This window comes from Apium graveolens, chromosome 10 (genome assembly GCF_009905375.1).
Source record: "Apium graveolens cultivar Ventura chromosome 10, ASM990537v1, whole genome shotgun sequence".
Taxonomy (NCBI): Eukaryota; Viridiplantae; Streptophyta; class Magnoliopsida; order Apiales; family Apiaceae; genus Apium; species Apium graveolens.
The window spans coordinates 172186114-172200204 of record NC_133656.1 but is presented as its reverse complement, the minus strand read 5'-3'; positions in this window follow the sequence as shown (position 1 = coordinate 172200204).

Genomic DNA, 14091 nt, shown 5'->3' with positions numbered 1-14091 from the left:
GTTGGTAGCTTCGCTTCATCAAGCATAGTTCGTGTAGCTTCAATAAGAGTTCTATTCTTTCTTTCAACAACTCCATTTTGCTGTGGAGTTCCAGGAGCAGAAAATTCCTGCTTGATTCCATGGTCTTTGCAGAACTCTTCCATAATCAAATTCTTGAACTCAGTGCCATTATCACTTCTAATGATCTTCACAGAATCTTTGACCAATTTATCCAGTTGCTTGACATGATCAATCAGAATAGATGTAGTTTCACTTTTTGTGTGCAAGAAATACACCTATGTGTATCTGGTGAACTCATCCACTATAACCATAGCATATTTCTTCTTTGCAATAGACATGACATTCACTGGACCAAATAGATCAACATGTAGTAGGTGATAAGGTTCAAGAATTGATGTTTCAGTCTTGCTCTTGAATGAAGATTTTCTTTGTTTTGCCTTCTAACATGAATCACAAAGGCCATCAGGAGCAAATACTGATTTTGGCAAACCTCTCACAAGATCTTTCTTGACTAGTTCATTTATATTGTTGAAATTTAAATGAGAGAGTTTCTTGTGCCAATTCCAGCTTTCTTCAATTGATGCTCTACTTAACAGACAGATTGCAGAACCATCAGTACTTGTTGAAAGCTTGGCTTCATAAATGCTACCATGCATGTATCCTTTCAGAACAACTTTGCATGTAGATTTGCTTACAACTTCACAGTGTTCTTCAAGGAAATCTACATGATAACCTATGTCACATATTTGACTAACACTGAGCAGATTGTGTTTAAGTCCTGAGACCAGAGCTACTTTTGTAATGATGACATTCCCCAGATTGATATTGCCATATCCCCAGGTCTTTCCAATGTTGCCATCTCCATAAGAAACACTTGGGCCAGCTTTCTCCACAAAGTCTAATAACAGGGCTTTATTTCCAGTCATATGTCTTGAACATCCACTGTCCAGAACTAGGATGTTTTTCCTGTTGCCCTGCAATCACAAAGACCATTAATGATTAGTTTTAAGGACCCAGACTTGCTTGGACCCTTTGGCCTTATTAAGTTTGTTAACATTTGCAGCGGATTTAGCATCAGAGTTTAGGTTAACATTTTTCTTATCAGCATTTACACTAACAGACTTTGTATCAGAACTTACACTAGAAGGAACAATGCTAACTTTCTTTAAAGAAGGTTTTATTTGATAATAATCATAGTACAAACTATGATATTCCTTACAAGTATAAATGGAATGCCATAAACTACCACAATGAAAACAAGGATTTTGTGGCTTATATCTAACAGACAGACTCTTAACTCATGACTTTGAAGGTAAGGAGTTTATGTTCTTATTTTTCCTACAAAAAGAAGCCAGATGGTTAGAATTTCCACAGTTATTGTAACACCCCCAAATCCGGGGTCGGGGATCCGGGTTGTCACAAGTTCCAATTCCCTTAACAACTCTTAATCTTAATAAACAACCAACCACTGCGTACTACGACCCCACAATATACACACACACACCACAAGTTATAGTCTCAGAGATGAATACCAAAAATAACACAAGTCATTTTATTCCACAATTATAAGTCATTATACCACAAAAGGGTTTCTGAATAAATTTACATTTCCTTGCCATTATTGCAATTCATATAGATACATAAGTCTGGTGCATCAAAAGTTGAAAGCCTAGCCTATTGGTAATTCCTACCTCAGCTACTGCGGCATCAACGCCTCCAGAAAACTGCGGAACGTTTCCTAACCGCTTGCGAATTGGGAGCTTGGTCCTGTTAATCTTTTCTATCTGTTGTTGTGTGATGAAAGAAGAAAGCAAGGGTGAGCAACAAGCCCACCGAAATAATATGTATAATAATTAACAATATATGAGCATTCTCATAGTACTCATGAAAGTCTTGGTCAAAAAGAAATGAACCAAGTTTGATATCTTAACGCGACCAAGTCGCAAAATATTCAGTATATATTTATATATACTTTTCAAAAACTTGGAAGTCCTCTTACATGCATAATATACACAGAGTTCCAGTTTATAACTGTATAAAAATATCGTTGCAAGGTGATCTCATATATCTAACCTTGTCTCAACATTTTTCTGATAACCTTTGTCACTCATAAGATAATCATTAACTAGATATAAGTTGAAAAGATGAAGTTACAAGATGCTCCAATATACTTATATCTTTTTCCGAATACTGCTTGAACTACCACCATTCAAGGTATAAATAGTTCATCCCATAGATGAAGCTACATGACAAAACTTGTATAGAATCAATCTTTGAAATATCATCAAAATGGAATGAAGTTACGAGATACTTCATTTGATGAAAATATCATTTTAAAAACTCGACCCTGGCAACACTCAACAATCGCCCAGCCGTAGCCATTCTATCGAAGGGCTCTGGGTAGTGTTGCAGAAATATCCAATTGGATGATAAACTCATTACGGGATTTTGCCGCGCCAGGAAGACCACTCACGATGATCAGTCGCAGTAGTGCAACCCCACCATTTTCTACATGTAGAGGAGGACAGTCGGATTTACTTGTTATCCGAACACTGGACTCCTAAGGAATGGACCGTCTTAGCGGAACTTCCGGGCCATTTGGGCCAATAAATAAGGCTTGGACGGTGCCACTCGACCACTTACGCCACTCCTAGTTCAGATGAAATCCATGACTCTGAAACGTAAAGCTCGTCTCCCCTTTCCCCAAGTAGGAACTTGTTGATACGACTCCACCAAGAAGTCGCATCTAGTTGGAAAGAAAACTCACCGATATTTCCCAGGCGATGCCTGTTAATGGATTAACTTATTCCAAGAATTTTACTTCCCGAGTGTTGGGTAAGTAATCAAAAACTCTTTTATCAAAATAGCAACCTTGTTGCGAATATAAGAATACATCACGGAGCCGGATCCCTCAGATTTTTGAGCGAGTATTTAAATCCCCTTCGAAAGGAAGATCTTAAATTTAAAAACGAGTTTTGGGATCCGCTCTAACTTTTAAAATCATTTTGAAGACTCGAAAACATTTTTAAGAATGTTTGGAGTAATGCTGATTTAATAAAATAAATCAGTCCCGATATATTAGAAAATATCTGAATATTATTATTTAAATAATATTCCCATAAGGATAATCCTTATAAAAATAATTGAAGTAGAAGTTTTAAAACTCATACTTGAAATGAATAATAAATAACCAAAGATATACTTATACGAAAGTACGATCTTTATTTGAATAATCGAAAATAAGTTTGATTATCAAAACATTATTCTTTAATAAAATAAAGAATATTATTTAATAAATAAGCGGAGTCATAATTCCTCAAATGAATATTCAAAATAATATTCATTAAATAAAATAAACGGAGTATTAAGTCCTCGAATGAATATTCAAAATAATATTCATTAAATACAATAAAGTTATCGAATAAACCTTATTTGATTAATAGTTTTGAAAACTATATTTATATCTATATAAATATATATAAATATATATATATATATATATATATTATACTCGGGAACATCGACTCCCGGTTTAGAAATATGTTCACCTTTGGGTCCCCTATACTAAGGGTATACGCAACTACTGCTTATCTCTAGCATAGGTATTATGCAACTTATAAGCAATTGAATCAACAATTAGATATCAAGATTATGAAACAGACATGCATATATACCATATCAGCATGCTCCAATATATCGCAAGATTTGCTAATAACATTCATGCACTTATCACAAGATAATGCATATACATATATATATCACAACAACAATATAACGGGTAGAAAACTTGCCTGAGCGACTGGGGGTGATAAAAGGCCTGGGACGAGTCTGGTAACCTATAAACATCATATAAGTTGGAATTAAACCAAAGTCGCTTAAGAATCTATACTTTAACCAATTAGACCCTAACGTTCGCTTTTGCGCTTAACGATTCACTTAAATCGCTCGAGTACCCTCGGCTCCACCATTTTTAATAAATTAACCATTAAGAATTTTAAGGCGATTCTTTCACGAGTGCCCTACCAACTGCCTAATCCACTTTACATAATTGTTTCATACCCCAATTAGTCATTTAAGGCTTAACCAAGGTTTCAAAGTAAGGCGAGGGGTAATGGTTCGTTCGCGAAACGCCGTTATTTAAAACGATCGTTTCTCCTAAACCGTACATCGGATTCAAGCGAACCACATACCAAAACGAAGCTCGTAACATGAACTATCTAATCATGGCAATGGTCAAAACCTAACAGTGAGTTCACGGGTCCTGAAGTTAAGAACAAAAACAGTCTAAAGTAAATCGGGCATTACGACGACTATATTTACGCGATTACCAGATTTATACCACTCCAATCAATCCACAATTCAACCAACAATCATTACTACAACCAAACTCCATCCATAATTTACTACAACAATCCCAACATCTCAAGATTTCCAATTTATACTACTCTCAATCATGAACTAAAAGCTATACTTAAGTTCATTAACCAATAATCAAGATTTACAACTTCAAACTCATTACAAATCCAACCACACTCTAAGTATACAAGAATCATGCTTCTCATGAACCATACCAAACATAAAAACTCTAAATATAAAAAAGTAGGGCTAGGGTATGAGATTATACCTTCCTTGGTGAGTAAAAGTAACTAAGGAGCTTAGAATCACCCTTGAAAATCCTTACCAAAGCTATATCTAAACAAAAACACAAGATCAAAATTTCAAGATCTTGAAAACACTATTCACCCTCTTCTTATATGAATTATTGGAAGAGATTGTGAAGGAAATGGAAGCTTAGATTCATAGGATAGCTACATCTATGCATAAGGAACCTTGGATAATTACCTCACAAATTAACAATGCTTGGAACTTGAATTTGGATTTTCTTTTCTTTGAAAATGGTGAAGAAGCCGAGAGCTTCTTGCTTGGAAATGAGAAGTCAATTTTTGTGTTATGATTTTCTTGGCTTGGTTGATATCCTTTTGTTTGTTAATTAACTTTTTACCATGGTAAAGAATGAATGGTTCACAATCAACCAACCAATCCCTCCTTTTTATCATGCTTAAGTCACCATGCTTATGTCATCTTCCCACACTTGTCTTCTTCTTATTGGTGTGATGAAATCATTGAAAGTAATATGTCCTAAGTCCAATCATGTATGAGGATTTAGGAATAACTTTTATGTAATATGTTTTGATTTCATTGATATTAATAAAAGACTTGTTTTGTTTTTATTGCGGGCTCTATCTATTTAAATGTTTAAATAAAATATACCAAAGTTTAGAGTAAAGCTTTTTATGGATTGTGATAAGATCATAATAATGAGACCTAAAAGATGATAACTCTAAACTTAAATAGTTCCTGGTCGTAGGATTACTAACTAGTAATTGATAATCCGCAAAGATCGGTACATACCATGCTTGCTTCATTATGAAGGATGTCTGTTCTCATAGACATTTGTGTGGTGACACTATAGCTAGTATGTAGGTGCTTATTATAGAATAAGTTCACTGAACATGACTCACACAGCTGAACAACTGATGGAGTTCACTCACATGTTAGCAGTTGTTCACATAGTGATAGTTGTACAAGTACCCTTAGACTTAAGGTCATCATAGTCATCTTGTGTATACTGAACTATGCTTTGGTTTAGTTCTTAGTCTCAAGGAACAATTATACGGGCTCTACTGGGTATAGGAATTTGTACACGAAGATAGTGTATGATCAATAAATGATCTACCCCTTCCAGTGTAGGAAGAGAATGTTCAATGCTGATCCACTTATGTTAGTTCAGGAATCTCTGGCCAGAGTGAATGAAATTAGAAAGGAGTTTCTAATTTACATTAAATAGAACTAAGCATAGTGAATGGGAAAGCAAGTGATTAAATAAGATAGGCTTGACACAAGTTCCATGCCTTGTATTTAATCGTGACATTGCAGGGTAGAAGGAATTAATTGTACGATAACTACTCACTGAATAGGTTCTTGGTATTCTAAGCAGTGAATTCGTATTATCCGGATAGTCGCGATATGCTGAGAAGTATCCCTCACGATGTAGAATAAATATGATTAATTAATTAATCATATTTAATGAATTAGAGAATTTATATAAATAATGATAAAATAGTTTTATTATTATTTATTTCTACTACCGGTTTAATATTAAACCTACAGGGTCACACCATAAAAGAGAATGATTTAATAGTGGAGGAATTAATTAATAATGGCTGATAATTATTTATTTATGAAATAAATAATTAATTGGCAAATTTAATAATTGATTAAATGAGATTTAATTGATTATAAATTAATTAAGAAAAGGTTCTTAATATTATTAATTAAGAATTTAATTTTTGGAAATTAAATCAAGTGAGAGAATTATTTCTAAAGAGTTTAGAAAAAGGATTAATGATTAAAAGGTGTTTTAATTATTAGTGAGAATAATAAAGGGTTAATAATAATAATATTTTATGGGAAAATTTTCAGCTGAAAATTTTGCCTATAAATATACTATTATAAACCCTATTTTTGCCTAAACCAAAAAGATTTACAAAACCCTAATTCTCTCCATCTCTTCCTCCTTCATTACATCATTTTCTTGGTGGATACTGGTGGAGTGCTTCACACTTGAGGAGCAGCTGCTAAGGATCTCCGTTCATCGTTTTTGGATCGCCATTAAAGACCTCCATCTTTCCATTAACGTAAAGCTTCTTAAGGTAAACATACTGAACTACGAATTAAATATTATTTTTCGCATGGATCCTGCGGAGGGTTTCAGTTTTTTTAAGATTCAAATTTACGTTTTCGCTGCGTTTATGTGCTAAAAACCCTTCAATCATCATCCACTAACCTCTTTGATTAACTCCTAATTACTTGGCTAATGATCGCTGATCTGTTATACGGTTCACTTAACTTTCGTTCTCGTTTATCGTTTGAGGGATCATACCCGGGATCTCATTACTTAGGTTCCCTTAAACCTTTCTCAATATTTTATATTCCTTTTATGATCCTCTCTTATAATCCTTGAATTAAAATTCTTTTAATCATGTTACCTTATACTTAATTCTTTCTGTATCTGGTGGGTTTTCGGGAAAAATCAAAGTGTTCGAATTTGGATTCTGACGATCTTTACATACACTTATATACCATATAGAGTACTAATAAGATCTCAGAATATCAATAAAAGAAACCCTACATAGTGTGGCATGAAAGGTTTTCTTATTCAGCATAATCAGCAAAATCACTATTCATAAGGGTTACAAAAAGTCCAAAATTTTGGGGTTATTATAGTTATGACATGTTTTTCTAGGAGCATTAGGAACAGGCTTATAATCATTACTTTTATTCACACCTTCCTTTCTATTCCTATTTTTCCTAGGTGACTTTACCTTGTTTACATTCTTAACATCTTTCAGCTTATGGTTAAGCTGCTTCTTTGTCATTAAGCCTATGTTTACTTCAACTGGCTTACCCTTTTTTGGTTTGTCAGAAGTTAACTTCTCTTTAACTTCTGATTTATCAGTATCAGACTTTACAGCTACAAACTTAACAAGTTTTACCTTTGGCTTTTGTTTAACAACTATAGCCTCAATTTCTACAGTTCCTTTATCATTCTTATCATCTCCATAACCTAAGCCCTCTTTCCAGTTTCCACTACTTTACAAATTCTGAGTTGTTCTGCCAGAGTTAGTCCAAGTCCTGATAATCTCTCTTTCCTTTTCTAACTCAGTTTTTAGAGATTCATTCATTTTAAGTACTTCATCCCTAACACAGAAAGCATCATCTCTGTCTTTCTGAGTTTGATGAAACATGACTAACTCTTTTTAGAAATAATCATTCCTCTTTTTACAAGCAAGATTTTCAGAAGTTAATCTTTCACATGTTAAAGTTTGATCTCTATAACTAATGAACATGGTTTTAAGATATCTTCTCAACTCATTGATATCATCAGTATGAAAGGCATAAGTAGTTTGAGGTACCTTTAACTCAGCAGCATCAGAACTGCTATCAGCATTTGCCATCAAGGCATAGTTCTCCTCACTTTCAGAATCTGAAGTGTCTGTCCAGCTTTTCTTCTTTATGACAAGAGCCTTGCCTTTGTCACTCTTCACTTTCTTGCAATCAGGAGATATGTGGCCTTTCTCACCACAGTTATAGCATTTGACATTTGTGTAATCTCCTCTGTCAGACTTCCCTCCTTTGCCTTCAGATTTTCTGAAACTCTTCTTATCAGAACTTGCACCTTTCCTGGAAAACTTCTTTCCCTTCCCGAATTTTCTGTATGCAATCCTTGTGATTCCTTTCACCATAAGAGCACACAACTTCATCATCTCTTCATCAGCATCCATCTCAGGTAAGCTTTCATTTTCTGAGTCATCATCACTATCAGAACTTGATGACTCAGTATCAGACTTTGTGATGAGAGCTGTTCCCTTGCCTTTCCTTGAGGTAGCTGCTTTGGGAGATTCCTCCTCAGCCTTAAGAGCAACTGTCCTTGACTTTCCTACTTTTCTCTTGCTTCTTTGTTCCATCTCAAGTTCATGAGTCTTGAGCATCCCATAAATTTCGTCAAGAGTTGTTTCTTCAAGATTATAGTTGTCTCTTATAGTGGTGGCCTTCAAATCCCATCTTTCAGGAAGTGCTAACAGGAATTTAAGATTTGAATCCTCAAGATCATATTCTGTAACACCCCCAAATCCGGGGTCGGGGATCCAGGTTGTCACGAGTTCCATTTCCCTTAATAACACCCAATCTTAATAAACAATCAACTACTCCGTACAGTGACCCCACAATAAACACACACACCACAAGTTATAGTCTCAGAGATGAATATCCAAAAATAACACGAGTCATTTTATTCCACAATTATATGCCATTACACCTTAAAAGGGTTTCTGAATAAATTTACATTTCTTTGCCATTATTACAATTCATAAAGATACATAAGTCTGGTACATCAAAAGTTGAAAGCCTAGCCTATTGGTAGTTCCTACCTCAGCTACAGCGACATCAACGCCTATAGGAAACTGCGGAACGTTTCCTATCCGCTCACGAATTGGGAGCTTGGTCCTGTTCATCTTGTCTATCTGATGTTGTGTAATGAAAGAAGAAAGCAAGGGTGAGCAACAAGCCCACCGAAATAGTATGTATAATAATTTAAAATATATGAGCATTCTCACAGTACTCAAGAAAGTCTTGGTTAAGAAGAAATGAACCAAGTTGATATCTTAACGTGACCAAGTTGCAAAATATTCAGTATATACATATATACTTTTCAAAATCTTTGAAATACTCTGCCAGGCATAATATACACAGAGTTTCAGTTTATAAATGTATAAAAATATCGTTGCAAGGTGATCTCATATATCTAACCTAGTCTCAACGTTTTTCTGAAAACCTTTGTCATTCATAAGATAATCATTAACTAGTTATAAGTTGAAAAGATGAAGTTACAAGATACTCCAATATACTTATATATTTTCCGAATACTACTTGAACTACCACCATTCAAGTTATAATTAGTTCATCCCATAGATGAAGCTACACGATAAAACTTGTATAAAATTAATCTTTGAAATATCATCAAAATGAAATGAAGTTACAAGATACTTCATTTGATGAAAACATCATTTTGAAAACTCGACCCTGCCAACACTTAACAATCGCCCAGCCGTAGCCTTTCTATCGAAGTGCTCTGGGTAGTGTTGCAGAAATATCCAATTGGATGATGAACTCATTACGGGAGTTTGCCGCGCCAGGGAGACCACTCACGATGATCAGTCGCAGTAGTGCAACCCCACCATTTTCTACATGTAGAGGAGAACAGTCATATTTACTTGTCAACCGAACACTGGACTCCTATGGAATGGACCGTCTTAGCGGAACTTCCGGGCCATTTGGGCCAAATTAATAAGGCTGGGCCGGCGCCACTCGACCACTTACGCCACTCCTAGTTCAAATGAAATCCATGACTCTGAAACGTAAAGCTCGTCCCCACTTTCCCCAAGTAGAAACTTGTTGATATGGCTCCACCAAGAAGTCGTATCTAGTTGGAAAGGAAAACTCACCGATATTTCCCAGGCGATGCCTGTTAATGGATTAACTTGTTCCAAGAATTTTACTTCCCGAGTGTTGGGTAAGTAATCAAAAACTCTTTTATCAATACAGCAACCTTGTTGCGAATATAAAATAGATCACATAGCCGGATCCCTCAGATTTTTGAGCGAGTATTCAAGTCCCCTTCGAAGGAAGATCTTAAATTTGAAAATGAGTTTTGGGATCTGCTCTAACTTTTAAAATCATTTTGAAAACTCGAAAATATTTTTGAGAATGTTTGGAGTGATGTTGATTTAATAAAATAAATCAGTCCCGATATGTTGGAGAATATCTGAATATTATTATTTAAATAATATTCCCATAAAGGATGATCTTTATAAAAATAAATGAAGTGAAAGTTTTAAAAGCTCATACTTGAATTGAATAATAAATAACCAAAGATATACTTATATATGAAAGTACGATCTTTATTTGAATAATCGAAAATAAGTTTGAAATATCAAAACCTTATTCTTTAATCAAAATAAAGAATATTATTTAATAAATAAGCGGAGTCATAAGTCCTCGAATGAATATTCAAAATAATATTCATTAAATAAAATAAGCAGAGTCATAAGTCCTCGAATGAATATTCAAGATAATATTCATTAAATAAATAAGCGGAGTCATAAGTCCTCGAATGAATATTCAAGATAATATTCATTAAATAAATAAGCGGAGTCATAAGTCCTCGAATGAATATTCAAAATAATATTCATTAAATAAATAAAGTTATCAAATAAACCTTATTCGATTAATAGTTTTGAAAACTATTTATATATATATAAAAATATACATATACTATACTCGGGAACACCGACTCCCGGTTTAGAAAAATGTTCACCTTCGGGTCCCCTATACTAAGGGTATACGCAATTACTGTTTATCTCTAGCATAGGTATTATGCAACTTATAAGCAATTGAATCAACAATTAGATATCAAGATTACGAAACAGGCATGCATATATATCATATCAACATGCTCCAATATATCACAAAATTTGCTAATAACAATAATGCACTTATCACAAGATAATGCATATACATATATACATCACAAAAACAGTATAACGGGTATTAAACTTGCCTGAGTGCTCCGGGGTAGAAAACCCTAACGTTTGCTTATGGTCATTTCTACGCTTAACAAATCACATAAGCCGTTCGAGTACCCTCGGCTCCACTATTTTTAATAAATTAACCGTTACGAATTTTAAGGCGACGCTTTTGCGAATACCCTACCAACTGCCTAGTCCACTTTACATAATTGTTTCATACTCCAATTAGTCATTTAAGTGCCTTAACCAAGGTTTCAAAGTAAGGCGAGGGGTAATGGTTCGTTCGCGAAACGCCGTTACTTAAAACGGTCGTTTCTCCTAAACCGTACATCGGATTCAAGCGAACCACATATCAAAACGAAACTCGTAACATGAACTATCTAAAAATGGCAAAGGTTAGAATCTTTCAGTGAGTTCACAGGTCCTAAAGTTAAGAACAGAACAGTTAAGGAAAATCGGGTATTATGACATTTATGTTTACGCGATTTCCAATTTAATTAACACTCTAAATTATCATCAATTCACTCACAACCACCAATACAACAATATTTAACCATCATACTACAAACTCAGTCCCCAACTCCAAGTTTTACCAATTTATCCAACCAATCAAAGACCCAATATTCAAAACCAATACAAATCCACCAAAACTACTTATAATCAAAGATCAAGCCTTAATACTAACAATGCTTCAATAAAACTTAATGGAATCATAATATCAAAGCTAGGGTTTGAAGTTGATACCTTCCTTGGTAGGTGTTAAGTTGCTAGGAATCCTTAGGGAGCCTTAATCTAACCTCCTACAAGCTTGATCTTTCCAAAGAAATCAAGAACACAAAGTTAGGTTTTGAAGTTTCTAAAAGTCCGATTTAAAGAACTGTAAAAATGAGGGTCTTACCATGCTTATTTGGACGAGACTTGTGAAAAAGAGTTGTAGGCCATCTCAATACCTTTCCAACGAGCTATAGAACACAACATTGAGTGAGTATTGAAGGAGATATGGTAGTTTTAAGTTGCTGCTCTGGTTTTGGTCGAGAGCAAGGGAAGAAAAAGTGAAGTAAAAATGTTTCTAGTTTGATTAAATGATTTGTGTGGTGTTTAGCTTGGTTACTTCCTTTTGTTGTTAATTAGATTGTTACCATGGTAAAAATTGTGTGGCTCACAATCAACCAACCAATCCCTCCATTTGTCATGCTTATGTCACCATGCCTATGTCATCTTTCTCATGTCATCTGTAACACCCCCAAATCCGGGGTCGGGGATCCGGGTTGTCACGAGTTCCATTTCCCTTAATAACACCCAATCTTAATAATCAATCAACTACTCTGTACTGTGACCGCACAATAAACACACACACCACACGTTATAGTCTCAGAGATGAACATCCAAAAATAATCACAAGTCATTTTATTCCACAATTATCTGCCAATACACCTTAAAAGGTTTCCTGAATAAATTTACATTTTTTTTGCCATTATTACAATTGATAAAGATACATAAGTCTGGTACATCAAAAGTTGAAAGCCTAGCCTATTGGTAGTTCCTACCTCAGCTACATCGACATCAACGCCTATAGGAAACTGCGGAACGTTTCCTAATCGCTTGCGAATCGGGAGCTTGGTCCTGTTCATCTTTTATATCTGTTGTTGTGTGATGAAAGAAGAAAGCAAGGGTGAGCAACAAGCCCACCGAAATAATATGTATAATGATTAACTATATATGAGCCTTTTCATAGTACTCATGAAAGTCTTGGTCAAAAGAAATGAACCAAGTCTGATATCTTAATGCGATGAAGTCGCAAAATATTCAGTATATATGTATATATACTTTTCAAAATCTTGGAAGTCCTCTTCCATGCATAATATACACAGAGTTCCAGTTTATAACTGTATAAAAATATCATTGCAAGGTGATCTCATATATCTAACCTTGTCTCAACGTTTTTCTGAAAATCTTTGTCATGCATAAGATAATCATTTACTAGATATAAGTTTAAAAGATGAAGTTACAAGATACTCCAATATACTTATATCTTTTACAAATACTACTTGAACTACCACCGTTTAAGTTATAATTAGTCCATCCCATAGATTAAGCTACAAGACAAAACTTGTATAGAATCAATCTTTACAATATCATCAAAATAAAATGAAGTTACGAGATACTTCATTTGATGCAAACATCATTTTGAAAACTCGACCCTGCCAACACTCAACAATCGCCCGATCGTAGCCTTTCTATCGAAGTGCTCTGGGTAGTGTTGCAGAAATATCCAATTGGATGATGAACTCATTACGGGAGTTTGCCGCGCCAGGAAGACAACTTACGATGATCAGTCGTAGTAGTACAACCCCACCATTTTCTACATGTAGAGGAGAACCTGTCGGATTTACTTGTCAACCGAACACTGAACTCCTAAGGAATGGACCACCTTAGCGGAACTTCCGGGCCATTTGGGCCAATATAATAAGGCTGGGCCGGCGCTACTCGACCACTTACGCCACTCCTAGTTTAGATGAAATCCATGACTCTGAAACGTAAAGCTCGTCCCCCCTTTTCCCAAGTAGAAACTTGTTGGTACGGCTCCACCAAGAAGTCATATCTAGTTGGAAAGGAAAACTCACCAATATTTCCCAGGCGATGCCTGTTAATGGATTAACTTGTTCCAAGAATTTTACTTCCCGAGTGTTGGGTAAATAATCAAAAACTCTTTTATCAGAATAGCAACCTTGTTGCGAATATAAAATACACCACAAAGCCGGATCCCTCAGGTTTTGAGCGAGTATTTAAATCCCCTTCGAAAGGAGGATCTTAAATATAAAAATGAGTTTTGGGATCCGCTCTAACTTTTAAAAATCATTTTGAAGACTCGAAAACATTTTTAAGAATGTTTGGAGTGATGCTGATTTAATAAAATAAATCAGTCCTAATATATAAAAATATC